Raw genomic sequence first — 17,475 nt, forward strand, 5'->3', positions numbered from 1 at the left:
TTTAACTTTTTGCCCAATAACGCACTATTTGTGAGTCGTATGAATTTGATGGCCGTTATTGCCTATTAAGCACTGAAAGACCTAAGTCGAAACAAGGCCCTGGGAGTAGACAACATTACATTAGAACTACTGACAGCCTTGGGAGAGCCAGCCTTGACAAAACTCTACCATCTGGTGAGCAAGATGTATGACACAGGCGAAATACCCACAGACTTCAAGAAGCATATAATTCCAATCCCAAAGAAGCAGGTGTTGACAGATGTGAAAATTACCGAACTATCAGTTTAATAAGTCACAGCTGCAAAATACTAATGCGAGTTCTTTACAGACGAATGGAAAAACTAGTAGAAGCCGACCTCGGGGAAGATCAGTTTGGATTCCGTAGAAATGTTGGAACACGTGAGGCAATACTGACCCTACGACTTACCTTAGAAGCTAGATTACGGAAGGGCAAACCTACGTTTCTAGCAGTTGTAGACTTAGAGAAAGTTTTTGACAATGTTTATTGGAATACTCTCTTTCAAATTCTGAAGGTAGCAGGGGTAAAATACAGAGAGCGAAAGGCTATTTACAATTTATACAGAAACCAGATGGCAATTATAAGAGTCGAGGGGTATGAAAGGGAAGCAGTGGTCGGGAAGGGAGTAAGACAGGGTTGTAGCCTCTCCCCGATGTTATTCAATCTGTATATTGAGCAAGCAGTAAAGGAAACGAAATAAAAATTCGAAGTAGGGATTAAAATCCACGGAGAAGAATTAAAAACTTTGAGGTTAGCCGATGGCATTGTAATTCTGTCAGAGACAGCAAAGGACCTGGAAGAGCAGTTGAACGGAGTGCACCGTGTCTTGAAAGGAGGATATAAGATGAACATCAACAAAAGCAAAACAAGGATAATGGAATGTAGTCGAATTAAGTCGGGTGATGCTGAGGGAATTAGATTAGGAAATGAGACACTTGAAGTAGTAAAGGAATTTTGCTATTTGGGGAGCAAAATAAATGATGACGGTCGAAGTAGAGGGGATATAAAATGTAGACTGGCAATGGCAAGGAAAGCGTTTCTGAAGAAGAGAAACTTTTTAACATCGAGTATAGATTTGTCAGGAAGTCGTTTCTGAAAGTATTTGTATGGAGTGTAGCCATGTATGGAAGTGAAACATGGACGATAAATAGTTTGGACAAGAAGAGAATAGAAGCTATGGAAATGTGGTGCTACAAAACAATGCTGAAGATTAGATGGGTAGATCACGTAAATAATGAGGAAGTATTGAATCGGATTAGGGAGAAGAGAAGTTTGTGGCACAACTTGACTATAAGAAGGGATCGGTTGGTAGGACATATTCTGAGGCATCAAGGGATCGCCAATTTAATATTGGAGGGCAGCGTGGAGGGTAAAAATCGCAGAGGGAGACCAAGAGATGAATATACTAAGCAGATTCAAAAGGGTGTAGGTTGCAGTAGGTACTGGGAGATGAAGAAACTTGCACAGGATAGAGTAGCATGGAGAGCTGCATCAAACCAGTTTCAGGACTGAAGACCACAACAACAACCACAGCAACATTGTTTATTAAACGATATTGTTTCCCCAGCGATGTTCGTTTCCAGTATCTATTGTACACTAATGCGGACTGTCCGCACTTTAAAATGTTGTTTTATTGGGCAGCAGTGTCCCAGCCTCGCTGTGGTCGCCGTGAAGTGACTCGCGGTGGTGAAATCGCGCGCAGCAGTCGGCAGTGGCGGCAGCTCCGTCTGCCCCGGACGCCGGCTGTTGACAGATAAGGCGGAGCTTCTGTCGCACAGAGCCGTCATTCAGGCTGAGCCTTATCTTCGCCAGCAGTACTCTACATCAGACGCCCGACTGACGGGCGGTGTCGCGTCCGTATCACAGGTCTCGTACACATACGTTTTGTAGAGCGTTTCGCATTTAACCCGTTACAAAAGGAGTTTTTTGAGAAACTGCCATTCGTAAAATACGGGTTTTCCCACTGGTCAGAAAAAAATGGTTTCCGCGATAAAAAAGATTCAAGTTATTTTGCGGCGATCTACTCACGCAGCCAGTTGCCGACATCGTCAAATGTGTGAGGTGGTGTTGAGAAAGGCGATGGTGCACGGACAGAAACAAATTGTAGTATCTGAAAGGGCGGTGTGTAGAGACTATGCCATCGACGTTTGTTGCAGTTTCTCTTCACTCGATTTGCAGTATGAAATGACTTTGGGTCATTTCTCTGAACTTGGCGGGCGTTTGTCTTTCAAGTGCCGGCCGACGTGGCGGAACGGTCTAGGCGCTTCAGTGTGGAACCGCGCGACCGCTACGGTCGCAGGTTCGAATCCTTCCTTGGGTATGGTGTGTGTGATGTCCTTAGGTTAGTTAGGTTTAAGTAGTTCTAGGGGACTGATAACCTCAGATGCTGAGTCCCATAGTGCTCAAAGCAATTTTTTTTGTCTTTCAAGTGTGCGATTCATGTTGAGTAATTGTGCTTCGTCATTCACCGTTTGATGCGATTGCACCATCTTGCGGCACACGACATCGACCAGGGCGCCTTCTGTCCCTCACCGATTTTGTCTTTCAGTCGCCGAAACCATTCGCTGCGCGTCGTTTCGGACAGAGCTACGCTCACACTAACAGACGACGACCTTCCGTAGCAAGTTTTTTAAGATCGAAGCAGGAGAGTAACACTTTCCGCAAACGCTGCTTTCGTGATAGAAAACCCGATATGGTGTAGCCACTAAACAGCTGCCTTCTTTTGACTGCACTCGAAAGTCACACACAGATCTGAAATACTGCTGTTTTCGCACTGTTCAGTGGGTCTCGTGTTGCTGTCGTCTATGCTGCACCGCATAGTACAACTTCGTCCCTCTCTTCATCGATAGTGGGAATTAATACGAGCCCCCAATAAGTATATAGTCCGAAAGCTGTGACGACCATTTTATTAGACATTCTTGTACACACTTCCTGGGCCTTTTCGTTAGTACTTACACAATGAAACTTTGACTCATGAGGCTGCAGAACTAAGGCAACAAACGATTTTTTAGTGAATGACACCGTGAAATTTTCGTAGAGATGCTTAAATGCGAGAGATTAAGCAGCTCCGGCGCGAATACGTGTAGCTGAAACAGTTGCGCATCTTGGGGCGTGTATCGTAAAAGTGGAAGGCGGGACGCATTTTTGCTGTTACTCGTTCGATGGATCTAAATCTGCAGGAACGTGCTAGTTGAAGTCAGGCAGTGGTCTGCACTACAATTTTGAACCCTGCACCCCCTTTCCCTCTGCAACCGAGCTGACTGCATTGACCACTTTTTCAGAATGTATCGTATTAACTGATACTTTGTTTTAGTCGAGTTGGGCCATAACTTTCTTCACTGCCCTATAGGATTCAATACGCTTTCATTAGTTATTCGATCTACCCATCTAACCTTCATCGTTCTTCTGTAGCACCACATTCCAAAGGTTTCTGTTCTCCTCTTGTCCGGACTGCTTGTCTTCTACGTTTCGCTTCCGTACACGTCTTCATTGCAGACAGGTACCTTCTGAAAAGACTGTGTCGCAATCAGATTTATTTTCCGTGTTAATATCTTCCTCTTTTGGGGAAGAACTTTTCTTGCGATTGCCACTCTACAACTTTTATCCTCTTCGTTTCTGCCGTCGTCAGTTTGTTACTCGCATAGCGAATTTCGTCGAAAACTTCAAGTTTTTCATTTCCTAATTTACCTTCATCAGCATCATCTGGTTTAGTTAGACTACATTCCATTAGTCTTATGTATGCTACACGAAAAAGCTCCTTTCCAGTTGCACCCTGACAGGTGAGTCAATATCGTGATCATTACAGGCTGCACACGAGCTCGGTTAGAAGCAACTTGTGAAAGACAGCAGAAAGTCTACACCTGGAAGCACCGACGGTAGTCGACGCCTGCCCCTGCTGAATATGAGTTCAGCTCCAAGTCTCAGCGTCATTGACCCCTTAAGAGTAACAGACTGCTAGTTCAGTGTAGGGCTTGTCAGGCCTGACGACACGAAACAATAGTGTCCTCATTGCTGTGATGTGTTGCTGGCCGTGTGCATCAGAGACAGGGATTGTCTGTGAGGTTTATGACGACCACTTCGTTGTCGCAAGGGCAGTATTTTGCATAGTTTCAATTTGCGAGTTTCGGACAAGTCACATTCCGTTGCCGGGCTTTTATCATAAGCCGATAGTCTCTGCGTATAGTTTGTTTTATGTTAAAACCGAGAAAGAAAACAAAACACAATAGAATGTACTTGTGTATATAGTTTTTCTTTAAAATTACATATAACGGAAAGAATATATACGGGAGATGCAATCTGCCTAATGGTTTAAATGCCGTGCTATCGTAGTTAAAACTGATTCCAAGAAAGAAAACGAAACAGCAGTTGCCAAGGAGTTCGGTGTCCGGCATGGGCAGTGTTTGGTATTGCCTGTGCTGCTGTTACGTGGTCCAGTAGGTGTGCACGTATTCGAATGCAACTTTGTGACGAAATTTCAAAGCAATCTTTAAATAATTTTGGGATATTTAAGATTTTGAACAAAGGAATATTTACATTTTGTTTATATGGACGGATTTGCCTCATATTTTAGCAATCTAGTCATTGTCTGATTGAGAACGTAGCCGTTAATAATGAACTACTCACGTGTATGCTTGGCTGACTTTGCCTGCCTGTATCTCGAAGTTGCCTCGCGGACGTCACTGGCGGCGATGCAAACGGTGGACCGCATTAATGCCCAGCCGCATTTATTTCCGTGTGTCAACGTTGTGAAGAAGTACAGTAAACGTGAGCTGGGAAGCATCTGGCAGTGGTATGTGTAGCCTCTGAGAGTCCCAACAGCGCACAGCGCCCCGTAAACAGTTAACGTCAGCCTCGTTTGTGTTTTGTTTCCGTTTGTAGTAGTCCAGGGCACCAGACACAAATTTTAAGATATAGGCCGTGCCCGTTTAAGAATCTACTAAGACTAGTCTACTATATCATCAGCAAACCGAAAACAAATAGTACATAAACTATTACTTATGATACCTTTGGCGACGCTTCTCATTGTTTGCGTTGTACTTTTGTAACTAAATAAGTGGGGAGAGAGAGAGAGAGAGAGAGAGAGAGAGAGAGAGAGAGAGAGAGAGAGAGAGAGAGAGAGAGAGAGAGAGAGAGAGAGAGGAGCACTTTGTCGGGAACCGCGTCTTATTGTAATCTCTTTCCTTAATGCCTTTGATAAGTAACTGTGCTCTCTGCCTTTTTATAGACTGAGAATGTCTTTTATCTTGTAACGAGACCTACCCTGGAGAGATTAAGCTATCGAGTTTTGAGCGTGAATGCCCTTAAATATTTAAAACAATATTTGCACATTTGATACACCGGAAGAAAACCACTACGATTCCAAAATAACTGGAAACAAAACCCCAAAATAATGTAAACTGTTGAAATACAATGACTGCTCTTGTAAACCGGCCGTGGTAGCCGAGCGGTTCTAGGCGCATCAATCCGGAACCGCGCGACTGCTACGGTCGCAGGTTCGAATCCTGCCTCGGGCATGGATGTACATGTTGCCCTTAGGTTAGTTAGGTTTAAGTAGTTCTAAGTTCTAGGGGACTGATGACCTCAGATGTTAAGTACCATAGTGCTCAGAGCTATCTGAACCATCTGAACTGCTCTTGTAAAAATAAGTCAGGCAGATCGTAATGTTGTACGAAGATATTTGCAAGAGTACGTAGGCTGTTCACCCCTTGGCAACCGCCTTTAATTTTTACTCCCGATTGTTGCTACCATTACCAGATGGACGGGTCCTTCGCATCTCAGAACTATTCCATCCACCTATCCCTTCTTTTACTCAGACTGTGCCACAACATTGTTTTCTCCGCTATTCGATATAGACCTCCTCATTAGCTACTCGGTCGACCCCTCTAATTGTTCAGCATTCTTCTATAGCACCACATTTCAAAAAGCCTCTATTATCTTTCCGTCTTAAATCATCGTCCACGCTTCAAAAATGGTTCAAATGGCTCTGAGCACTATGGGACTCAACTGCTGTGGTCATCAGTCCCCTAGAACTTAGAACTACTTAAACCTAACTAACCTAAGGACATCACACACATCCATGCCCGAGGCAGGATTCGAACCTGCGACCGTAGCAGTCACACGGTTCCGGACTGCGCGCCTAGAACCGCGAGACCACCACGGCCGGCTCCACGCTTCACTTTCGTACAAGGCTGCACTACAGTTTGGCTTGGGGAAAGATTTCCAAACAGTTAAATTTATGTTGTACGTTAATAAAATCCTCTTTTTCAAAAGTGCTTTTCTTTCTGTCGCCAATCTGCACTTTATATCATCCTTACTTCGGCCATTGTCAGTTGCTTTGTTGTCCTCATAGGAAATCTCATCGACTACTTTTAGTGTCTCAGTTCTTAATCTAATTCCCTCATCATCACCTGATTTAATTCGACTACATTCTATTATCTTGTTTTGCTTTTCATCGTACACCCTGCTTTTAAGATGGTGTCCATTCTGTTGAATTGCTCTTGCGAATCCTTCTCTGTCTCTGACGGAATTCCAGTGTCATCGGTAAACCTTAAAATTTTTTATTTCTTCCCTTTCAAAATTTCTCCTTGGTTTCCTTTACTGCATGCTCGATCGTGAGATTGCCTGTGCCGTGTGTTGCTGTGGATGGTCTGTTAGGGAAGTGACGTGAACGAGGTCTATGCGTCTGCCGTTGCGCGGCGGACTGCGTGATGCGCCTGCGGCGGCTTCGGCGACAGGTGGTGCCGTCCTATTTGTCGCTGCACGCGCGAACGACGCCCTCCTTATTTTCCACGGCAGAGAGCCGCCCAGGCAGCGGCGGCCAGGTGGCGCGTGTATTTTTGTGAGCCGAAAGAGCACAACCCAAGTCAGACATTTCCCTTAAAATACCCGCGCCTGTTTTAGCGTTGGCTGCGCCGGTAATGAGGCCGGCTGCCCTAGCTAGCGGCCTCTGGCGCGGCGTCGGGACGTCTCGCCTCCGCGGGACTGGCTTACGGGGGAAGGGAAGACGCTGGTGAACGTGCTTGCCCGTGTTTCCGTGTCGCAGGCTAAACACTCTATTGACGTGCTAAGTCACCAGCACAGACCCAGAGGTAGTGCGGACTCTTCGCGGGTTACCTTGTCTACATTACTTGTCACTAAGTGGTGAGGTTCACACAGATTTACTCTCAAAACAGCTGTCAGTGGCGCCGTAACGAAACGTGCCGCATTGTGACTGGTTGCGTGAAGGCAGCACCTATGGTCAAGCTGTAAAAAGCAAGAGGCGCTTCTACTCCGACGGTGTGAGAAGCAGCTCAACCATACGATGAGTAATACCAGGATACCTTCGACGAAAGGCACGACACGCGTGGAATACAGGACACATTCACTCTACCGTGTTGTCGTTTGCAGTCCAAAGCGTGCTTAGATCCACCTCTCTGCGCTACTCTATCCTGTTCAAACCTGTTCATGTTTTAGACTTGCATCATATTCATCCTCCTGAATATACGAGGGGAGTTCAATAAGCAATGCAACACATTTTTTCTAGGTCATTTTCGGTTGAAAAAATAAGTTATATGTTGTGCGAAATCGTAGATTATTCCCGCTTCATCCACTGCAGTTTTATGAAGTTGCGATAAGTAGCGGTGCTACACGTTGCCTTCAAAATTACGCTTATAAAGGAGGTGCCCTCCAAGCAGAGAGCTGTCATCGAGTTTCTCTTTGCGGGCCGGCCAGTGTGGCCGAGCGGTTCTAGGCGCTTCAGTCTGAAACCGCGCGACCGCTACGGTCGCAGGTTCGAATCCTGCCTCGGGCATGGATGTGTCTGATGTCCTTAGGTTAGTTAGGTTTAAGCAGTTCTAAGTTTTACGGGACTGATGGCCACAGTTGTTAAGTCCCATTTGAACCATTTTTTTCTTTGCGAAAAATCAAATGGTTCAAATGTGTCTGAACACTGTGCGACTTAACATCTGAGGTCATCAGATCTCTAGAACTTAGAAGTACTTAAACCTAACTATCCTAAGGACATCACGCACATCCATACCCGAGGCAGGATTCGAATTTGCGACCGTGGCGGTCGCGCGCATCCAGACTGAAGCGCCTAGAACCGCTCGGCCACACGGGCCGGCCGCGGAAAAACAGAGCATCGCAGGTATTCATAGGCGGTGACAGGACAGTGAACAGAAGCACGGGGAGTCGTTGACCGATGCGTCTGTCATCATCGCAACAAGGTCTCGCAAACCTGTCGTAATCTCCCGCGTGCCTGCCGCCCGTACGTACCTGTGACTCCTGCAATGTTGGAACGTGCGGACACACTCATTGGAGGTGATCAACGGATCACAGTCAAACACCTCGCTGCACAACTTGACGTGTCTGTTGATCGTGCTGACACACTCGTCCACCATTTCGGATACTCAAAGATGTGAGCCCGCTGGGTTTCTCGCCACCTAACAGAGGAGAGCAACGAAGGCGCATCTGTGCGGAATTGCTTGCGCGTTACGAGTCTGACCGTGGGAGATTTCTGTCGAACATTGTCACAGACGACGAAACACAGGTTGATCCCTTCGAACCGGGAACCAAACGGCAATCCATGGACTGGCGCCACATCACCTCTCCTCAAAATAAAAGGTTCAAAGTAGCGCCCTGAGCCGGTAAAGTCATGGTGGCCGTCTTCTGGGAGTCTGAAAGGGCTACTCTGCTTCATATCCTCTCCCATGGGGCAGCTACCTTCAGGAAGTGTGTGTGTGTGTGTGTGTGTGTGTGTGTGTGTGTGTGTGTGTTTGAGAGAGGCTGACGGTCAACGGCTCGAAGAAACCAGTCAGAGTTATTCACCGTCAGTCACATTCAGTGTTGGTACTAACAAATCTCTCCTCTATCCTTTCATCATTTTATATTCTTTTTTTTAAAAAAAAACAGCAGAATTTATTTACATTTCAACCTTAAATTATTGTTATTTTGAAAAGTATCACTCTTTGTAAGTGTTATAGATAAAACAAAAGAAAATTATAGAAAGGTGAAAAACGAGAACTCGTTCTCCATGACAGCGCAAGGCCTCACACAAGGCCACGTACCCGAGAGAAGCTCACAAAACTTAAGTTGCTCATCCACCGTACAGCCCGAATCTTGCATCTCTCAACTTCCATCTACGTATTTGCCCCAGTGAAGGGTCCACTCTGCGGGAAGCAGCACGTGGATGAGGGGGAGGCAGCAAGACGACGTCTCTGACGTCGACCAAATAGAGTGGTACGATGCAGGTGTGCAGGCCTTCCAAGTGAGGTGGCTTAAGGCCGTAGTATTGAGCCGAAATAGTGTTGAAAAATGGGGTTTTATTGCCAATACAGTGTGGAATAATTTGGTATAGTGGAATCCAGAATAAAAGCAGCCTGGCTTCAGAAAATTAGTCTTCGAGCCACGGTCTCCGTCTGCAAATCGTATACCTCACGCTCGCCTGCATCACCAAACTCATGATTCCCTGATGCGTCTGGGTGTTTCCTATAATTCATTACTTTTTTAATCAAGCTGTGCCATAAAAATTTCTGTGCTACTCGTTTGGATTCAGTGCCTCCTAAGTAACCCGATCTGGCTATCTAATCTTGACCATTATTTGTAGCACTAAATTTCAAAAGCTTATATTCTGTTCAAGTAATACTTTTAGTGTCCCATTTACTAATCTAATTCCTTTAGCTTTGGCTGATTTAATTGGACTACATTCTTCATTCCATTATCTTTGTTTTGCATTTGTTTATCTCATATCCTCCTTCGACACAGTGTCCGTTGCATTCAGCTGGTTTCCCAAAACCTTTTTGTCTTTACCATTATTACAGCACCTTCAGCATACCTCAACACGTATTTCTTCTCCTTTCAAAATTTCTCCTTAGTTTTCTTCAAGCTTCGTGAGTGTACGCATTAAACAACATCGATAATATGCAACAACCCTGTCTCACTCCATTTTTAACTACTGCTTGCCCTTAATGTCTTTCAGCTCTTGTAACTGTTGTCGGGTTTCTATAAGAGTTGCAGATAATTTTTCGCTTCCTACCCTTTATCTTGCTACCTCCAGAATTTCGTCCAGTAAACGTTGTCAAAAGACTTCTTTAAACCTACGATTGTATAGATGTAGGTTTGATTTTGTTCAGTCTGTCTCTTAAGATACGTGTATTACAACAGCTAAAATCGAGGAGGATTTTCATGTCAGTTCTTAGCATGGAACCTCTTTGTACATTCATGGAAGCGTTGGAGAATGGTGAGTAAGCTACGAGCATGTGTGGCGCCGGCGAAGACCAACTTACTGTGGTGGGGCTCAGAACGATGACGGTGGCATCCTCTGTAACTGTGGTCAGCTCCTGGGGGTGCCGATGTGCCGCGTATCATCAAGTCCTCTGACTCTCTGTTCTAGTAGGGACCTTGAACATCAGCGGGAAGCAAGTAAGAAACCTGCGAGTGATGTATCCCAGTATTCGTCAGAATAATTGAAAAAGAAAAAAAAGTCAATCTCCTGACGCGTAAAAGAAACACGAAGTAATCGTGTCAGTGACGGTTGTTGACGTTTACGAGGACGGGAAAGTTTCTCCGGATATGACCATCGTATGACATTCACGCCAGTGGTATCCTCATTTATAGTGTGCCTGCCTGTGAATTTGCCTTTATTTCTTTTTTATTGTTTCCTCTTACAGTTGGAATACATTCGTGTGTGTGTGTGTGAGAGAGAGAGAGAGAGAGAGAGATAGAGAGAAATTGGGGGCATAAACGGACCACTGAGCGTTAACAGAAAGGCGACGCCCGCTGAGTTTCTGTCCGCGCACGCACAGACGAGGATGTGGCGTCTCTAGCGGGAGACGGGGGAAAGATACGTCATCTACGACGTATTTCTTCCTTCTCAGTGAAACCGCTGACGTACTCTGTGAACGACTTAAGTAATGCGCACGTGCGTGCCTGCACGCTGTGTGTGTGTGTGTGTGGGGGGGGGGGGGGGGGGGGGGAGAAATGCTGTGGAGGAACTTCGTTGGGGGGTGTCTCACGGCTGTCCTGTTCTTCCGATATTGCGCCATCTAACTTTCAGTTGTCCCGTGTTCTGGCGAAACATCTTCTGCGAGGGAAGTGCTCTTTATAGTCAGTATGGTTCTCAAACTCGGGTTGCTGGTAGGTTTCTCCGGCCTACTTGAGCGACGAGAGAGTGTCATAGTAGTTGTGCCGAATACTTTCTTAAGGATTAACCTCATCGTTAGGACCTCGGATTCATATTACTCCTAACTCCAAAGTTGCTATTTAGCCTACGGCAGAATGCAATGTGTTGTTATACAGATATAAAACAGAGGTACTAATGAAAATAGCCAAAACACGGAGTGAAAATATCTTACTTATAGAGTATAGATTTCAGCCAACAGCACCTGGTGTCAGTGTCAGTGATTCGAGTTGCTTGGATAAAGTTTGAAAGTGCACCACTGCACGACGAGTTTTATGGTCTGCGAGGCGGGTGGGGCGCTTTTTTCCGCTCCTCTCTCTTTCTCAAGTCGTTGCACATTGATAATTCGTGCGCACTCTGTTCCCCTCGTGCATCAGGGGAAACCGAAGCCTACTCGTTTAGTGTGGCTGCTTCCGTCGGCTTGTTCTCGTGGTGGTGTTTGCTGGGCTAATATTTGTTTCCATTTATGGCGTATATAAAATTCTTCGACAAGAAGTTGAGCAGGAACTGTTACTGCTGGTTGTCTTAGCACTTGGTATACAGCCGTGAATGGAAAGCTTAGGGTTGTCAACTATTGTGTTCGCGTAAGCAAACTTAACTGTCTTCCGAGCTCAGGTGGAGATGTGTCTCGCGTTGGGAGTTTGTTGGTAGCTTCTAGACTGACTGACTACTCTTTGTTGTATTGAGGTGGGATCGAGCTTGGTGGTGTGTTGATGTTTAGCCACGTAGGAGCACAGTAGTCCGCTATGATGTGTAATAACTAGGTGTATAGAGAAAGCACGATAAGGATAGGCGTGGGAAGCGGTCTATCTAACAGCCCTACCAGGAGGACAAGTCAGCGGCACATCTGCTGCGGGATGCAGGTGTACTTAACTTGGCGCTGGAGGGAGCAGGAGAGGGGAGAAATTGCTGTGCCACTCAGCGACGGTAATACGCACACTGGACTACAGGGCGTGCTGGCTGTTGTTGTTCTAAGCAACGTTCAGCGTCAAGTAGGAAAAGATGGAGGAGAGACTGCAAATGGTCGGGAGACTGGTGACTTTAAAAAGTAAATAAACAAAAAATACCTTCTTTCAGTTGCGATAGATATGTATAATTAGCTTGAGCTCGTAAGCGCACTGAAAACATTAGGTATCACCATTCGTGGTGTCAGGTGGGTGCACGAATATTCAGAATATTAAAAAACTAGAAACCCGCCTAGATTGCGAAAAAAGCACCTAGTGTTAACCTAGGTTTCGGCGTAGATAACTACACCTTCTTCAGAACGATACGACCCACAAGTGCCTAAGAAGACCTTTGTCAATGATTAAAAGAACACCATAGCTATACATTTAGAAACGAAAAAAAGGAAAACACAAACAGTATATATGTACAAAGTCTAAACCGTTACTTAAGTTAATGATGTAACCTCCACCTCAGACTGGCCTATGTTCGATGGGCCATGACCCGCCATAAACTGCAATGTTGAAAGTTCTTAATAATCAGAATGTCTGTAAATGTAAGCAGCTGACATTGTCGTTCAGAAAGCGAGAATAAGTACACACGATCGTCCAATCGCTCAGGAATACAGCGACACTCTTCACTCCAGTCGATTTCTTCACTTTCGTGCCGCCAGATAAATTGTCCAAAGACAATGACAGAGAAAACAGATCAATAGTTTGTGTATGTGTTCCTTTTAACTGAAAACTTTGGCCTCTTCCAAAACCAGAGTAGGAAATGGAGCTCCGTGTCTCGCCAGATGGTAACAGCGGGGAACCGAGACCACACTTGGCCGTGAAACGGAAGAAAGCCTAGGCAGAAGCTGAGGTGACCGGCAACACGGTAGTGGGACTCTAGTAGCGGAATGGGCTGGACTGACCGAGGAGATACCGGTCGCCCCTCCCCGCTGCCAGGGGTCGCGGCTTTGAACTGCGCTGTGCCCGCCAGTCGCGAGCCGCTGTTCCTGTCACCCCGGACTCCACGGCCTCGCGGGGACGTCGCTAGACGGTTACCTGTGGGGCTGGTCAGGCGGCTGTGGCAAGCACAGCTACGCGGTGAATTCACCTCACTAGGCAGGACGAGAACACGCCGCCAACTGCGTGCCTGGCGGTATTTTTTCAAATGTGACAGGGTATCTAACACCCCCATACCCTGATCCGTTACATCGCACGGCTGTGTGACCTGAGAATTGTAGTTCGTAATTGAGGCGTAATCGTTCGAGTGTGCGTCTGGTTTACAAACTCTGACGCACGAGAAGTGTAATTTAGAAAGCAGTAACCTTATCAGACGAGGGCATTCCTGTGGGTTAAATTTCACTGCGGTATTTTTGATAATTATATTATTGGTAAAAAAAACTACAAGGTCCGGAACTTTAACCGGCCTAAAACTTTCACGTTCATACACACAGTGCCTTTCAACAGTAGCAGGAGGATTGGAACCTCTCTGGATTCTTCAGCGGAAGATGTTATACCTGTATTCGGCCTGTTACCCACGTACACCGTGATTTCGCGATGTTCTCCTAACCAAATGGCGGATAACCACTGTATGCCGTACGAGTGTCAACCGCAGAAGCTATCCGATGCACTTTCACTCCGATCTGTGGTTGCACTAACACTACAGAAGATGGCGTCAGCACATCCTCTTTGCATATGCAAAATTGCAAAGAGACTATTGTTTTTTGGCGCAGTTACGTCGTCTGAAAGTAGAAGTCCCTGCTGCGAGTGCTACCATTCCGGTTTCTTTTTGTATTCCCACATATACTGAAGAGCTTTTAAATTTTTTCAAACTGCCGAGATATCTTTGTGGTAATAACGCAGCACTGGGAACATTGTTAACTGTAGTTTCATGTCAATGTCTGTACTTATTTCGATTTAGGCGCCGAACATCTGTATTTCTATTTTTCGTATTCTTTTAGTTTTGATTCTTAAATTCGTGGTGGCATAACAATTGCTACGTTAAACGACCGTGTAAAATTTTACACTCGTCGCACACCTTTGTTAAGCGTGTACTTTTATCTTTATTTATATTTGCGCCAGAACACCGTTGTTCATCGTTAATATTGTTACATTGTTGTTCCATTTTCTCTTTTAAAATAACCAGACGTCTTGCAAAATTTTTTACGTGCCTGTCAATAGACAACGGACTTGTGAAACTCTTATGTTCAACTAGTATTTGTATGCTCTCATATTATGTCATCAGTATCTGTATTGCATTGTATGTCACTTAATTATCTTTCAGCTGGTTAAATGGTCGTTAGTCGTCGAAGATCAAATAAAGGAGAAAGAGGACGTAATCGATGCCAAATTACAGCTGCTTTGAGATGGGGAAATGTACACAACATGTACTGCCTTAGATGACTCTCTTCTCTCTTTTCTGAACTTTCAGTAAAATAATAATTGCTATTTTTAATGAAATTTTGTGCAAATTGCTGTAGGGTTGAACAGTTTTCCAAAAGTGGAAAGAAGAAGAATGATTACTACAAAACAGTGCGGTTGCCAGGCCAGTATGCACAATTCCACGCAATAACTCGTTAACGCAACAGTGGTTGGAGCAATGTAGAAATACATATCTTCTCGCCTTTACATAAATGTGTCAGGTGGCAAGTCGAAAAGTACCGCGTCTGCCCCGAAATAATAATTCTGATCAGGGTAACACAGTTTCTGTTTAATTTTGAAAAATAAAGCTAGTACTGTAATTTGTAGTGTGAAAATTATTTACGTAGAACACTTATTTTAAAAAGTGGCGGACCGTCGCATCTCGGCCCTAATAGCTGCATGTAGCTGCTTTTCGCTCTTGGCGCTTCACGAATGCTGTCGGCAGCGCATTGAGGGACCAGGAACTGTGATTAGTGGACAGTCGCTGCGCCAGCGCTACCTGTTGCGGCTCCTGGTGCTGCGCTCTCCTGGGTCGCTGACGCGGCGTACTCACTAACCGCGTGACGTGCAGACCACGAGTTCCACTATCACACGTTTGGTGACTTGACTTGCAGCATTTCTGTTATGCTGGGGACGATGGAGACCTGCTGGATGCTGCCAAAGCACGCACACGTTTTCAACATTCGACCGTGAAGTAAGCACCAGTGTTGTCAGTGTACGCCAGTACGTCAGCGACAAGATGGCGCTCCTTCTCTGCCCTTCGCTGTTGATTTTATCTCTTTTTGTATCGCCGGCCTCGGTGGCCGAGCGGTTCTAGGCGTTTCAGTCCGGAACCGCGCGACTGCTACGGTCGCAGGTTCGAATCCTGCCTCGGGCATGGATGTGTGTAATGTCCTTAGGTTAGTTAGGTTTAAGTAGTCCTAACTTCTAGGGGCTGATGACCTTAGATGTTAAGTCCCATAGTGCTCAGAGCCATTTTTTTTATCTTTGTGGACAAAATATCTCGCCGTAGAACAACTTGAGATGAAAGACTTTGGTGAAGGCCGAGCTCTCAACTATAATGACATAAGAACAAACTTTGTCACTAATTTCGGGAGTATTGGTAATTGTTGCGCAGCCTTGCGATCTGTAAGATGCGTCGGCCGGCGCGCTGCATCTTGTCGCTCTGCAAACTGAGCAGCAGAAAGTAACACAAACACCAGCGTTTTATCATTTTGTAACGACAAAAAAGAGATACAGTTTTTCTACATTCATTTCTATACGCAGACCTCGTTCAATTATAGTCAGCATTTAAGCGAACAATTTCCAAGTATTCGCCCAGTGACGACGGAAAAGCGTGATAAAAATTCATTTTGTGCCTTTACACACGTCTACCAAATCGATAACCACAACTGGACTTTACAGCTCGCGAGATTAAACGGTTCCGCCTATTTCCTGATGGAACCTCGTGTCAGGTGTGGAATCCGCACTAAATTCCAAACCGCTCCTGCACAGTGGTGCGGTTTTACGTTTTGTGCCGATTGAGTGTACTAGCGCTCTGTGTGATCCACGATCTGCCTCGTTGACTCATTCACGTTACCTTACGTGCACAGCAGAAGTCCTTAAACAACCATCGGCTGCTTCCTTTCTTTACGCTTCTGCAGCCGAGCGGCTGCCCAGTCTTGTCTGACCACAGTGTTCACCGCACAATCGTGCCAGTGGTTGGTGGACAATCATCTTTCCCATACGATATTGTAGTCCCTGTGTTACTCTGATTACGATGCTAAGTCCAAGTCTTTTATGACTACAGCCGTTACGATACACATCAAATGAATTCGCAATTGCGAATAAGGACCACAATCAGCTGTAGAATGGAATGACGACAATGGAAATTTGTGCCGGGCTGGTACTCGAACCCGGATTTCCCGCTTATCGCGACCGGTCGCCTTACCATTTAGCTATCCGTGCACGACTCACGGCCAGATCTAAACTTCCATATGTCGTCAACCATGCGTCTACGACCTGCCCTCGTACATCAATTATGTCGTAGACGCACGAGTCATGCACGGATAGCTAAATGGTAAGGTGACCGGTCGCAATAAACGGGAAATCCGGGTGCGAGTACCAGCCCGGCACAAATTTCCATTGTCGTCATTCCATTCTACAGCTGATTGTGGTCCTTATTCGCAATTGCGAATTCATTTGATGTGAATCATCTTTCTAGTCAGGAGGTGCAGTCTCGTTTAAAAAAACCGCTGTATACCTTTCATTTTAGTTTTCTTCTATTTCTTTCTCTTCCTCTTTTCGGGAAAAAATTGATAGGTATTGTTTACTTTCAAATGACCCGACTGTACTTTCTACGTTTGTATTGTTACTCTGAATAATAACGAAGATAAGTGCTGTAACACAAATTCGATTATATTCTGAAGCTTTCCATAATACACGTACTACCCCATTTCCTCCCTACCTACCACCCATCGAAGTACTCATACAGAAACTGCCTAGTTATTTGACAGCACATCACAGCAGTAACTACATAAGGCTGTACGAAGTATTATTATTATCAGACTGGTTAGACGTAAAGCATTAACAGCTTGAAGTCGTCCAATTTGTCGCAGTTCAGAAGGAAGGAGTTTAGCTATCAAGTCATTCACAAACAGTAAGCAGTAAGTGTAGTGCACACATCTGTACTTGTTTGATTTTAAAAGCGGTTGCAATGTGCAGGTCAAGCAAATGAGGCAACGGAGAGGAGTAATGCAGGGGAAGTGTGTTTTGTGGCGAATGTCTGTCCTCACTGTCCGTAGTTAGCTTTCTTATGAAAGAAGAAATTGTGGGTAGCACTTAACGATGCACCACAAATTGCTTCATCATTCATTATAACACACACACACACTCACCCTCTAAATATAATTCATCTTTCATCGTTTTAAAAATAAAACTGTTCTGAGAAAAGTCTTTCATTCTACAGC

The sequence above is a fragment of the Schistocerca gregaria genome, chromosome 3 (genome assembly GCF_023897955.1).
Source record: "Schistocerca gregaria isolate iqSchGreg1 chromosome 3, iqSchGreg1.2, whole genome shotgun sequence".
NCBI classification, from domain to species: domain Eukaryota; kingdom Metazoa; phylum Arthropoda; class Insecta; order Orthoptera; family Acrididae; genus Schistocerca; species Schistocerca gregaria.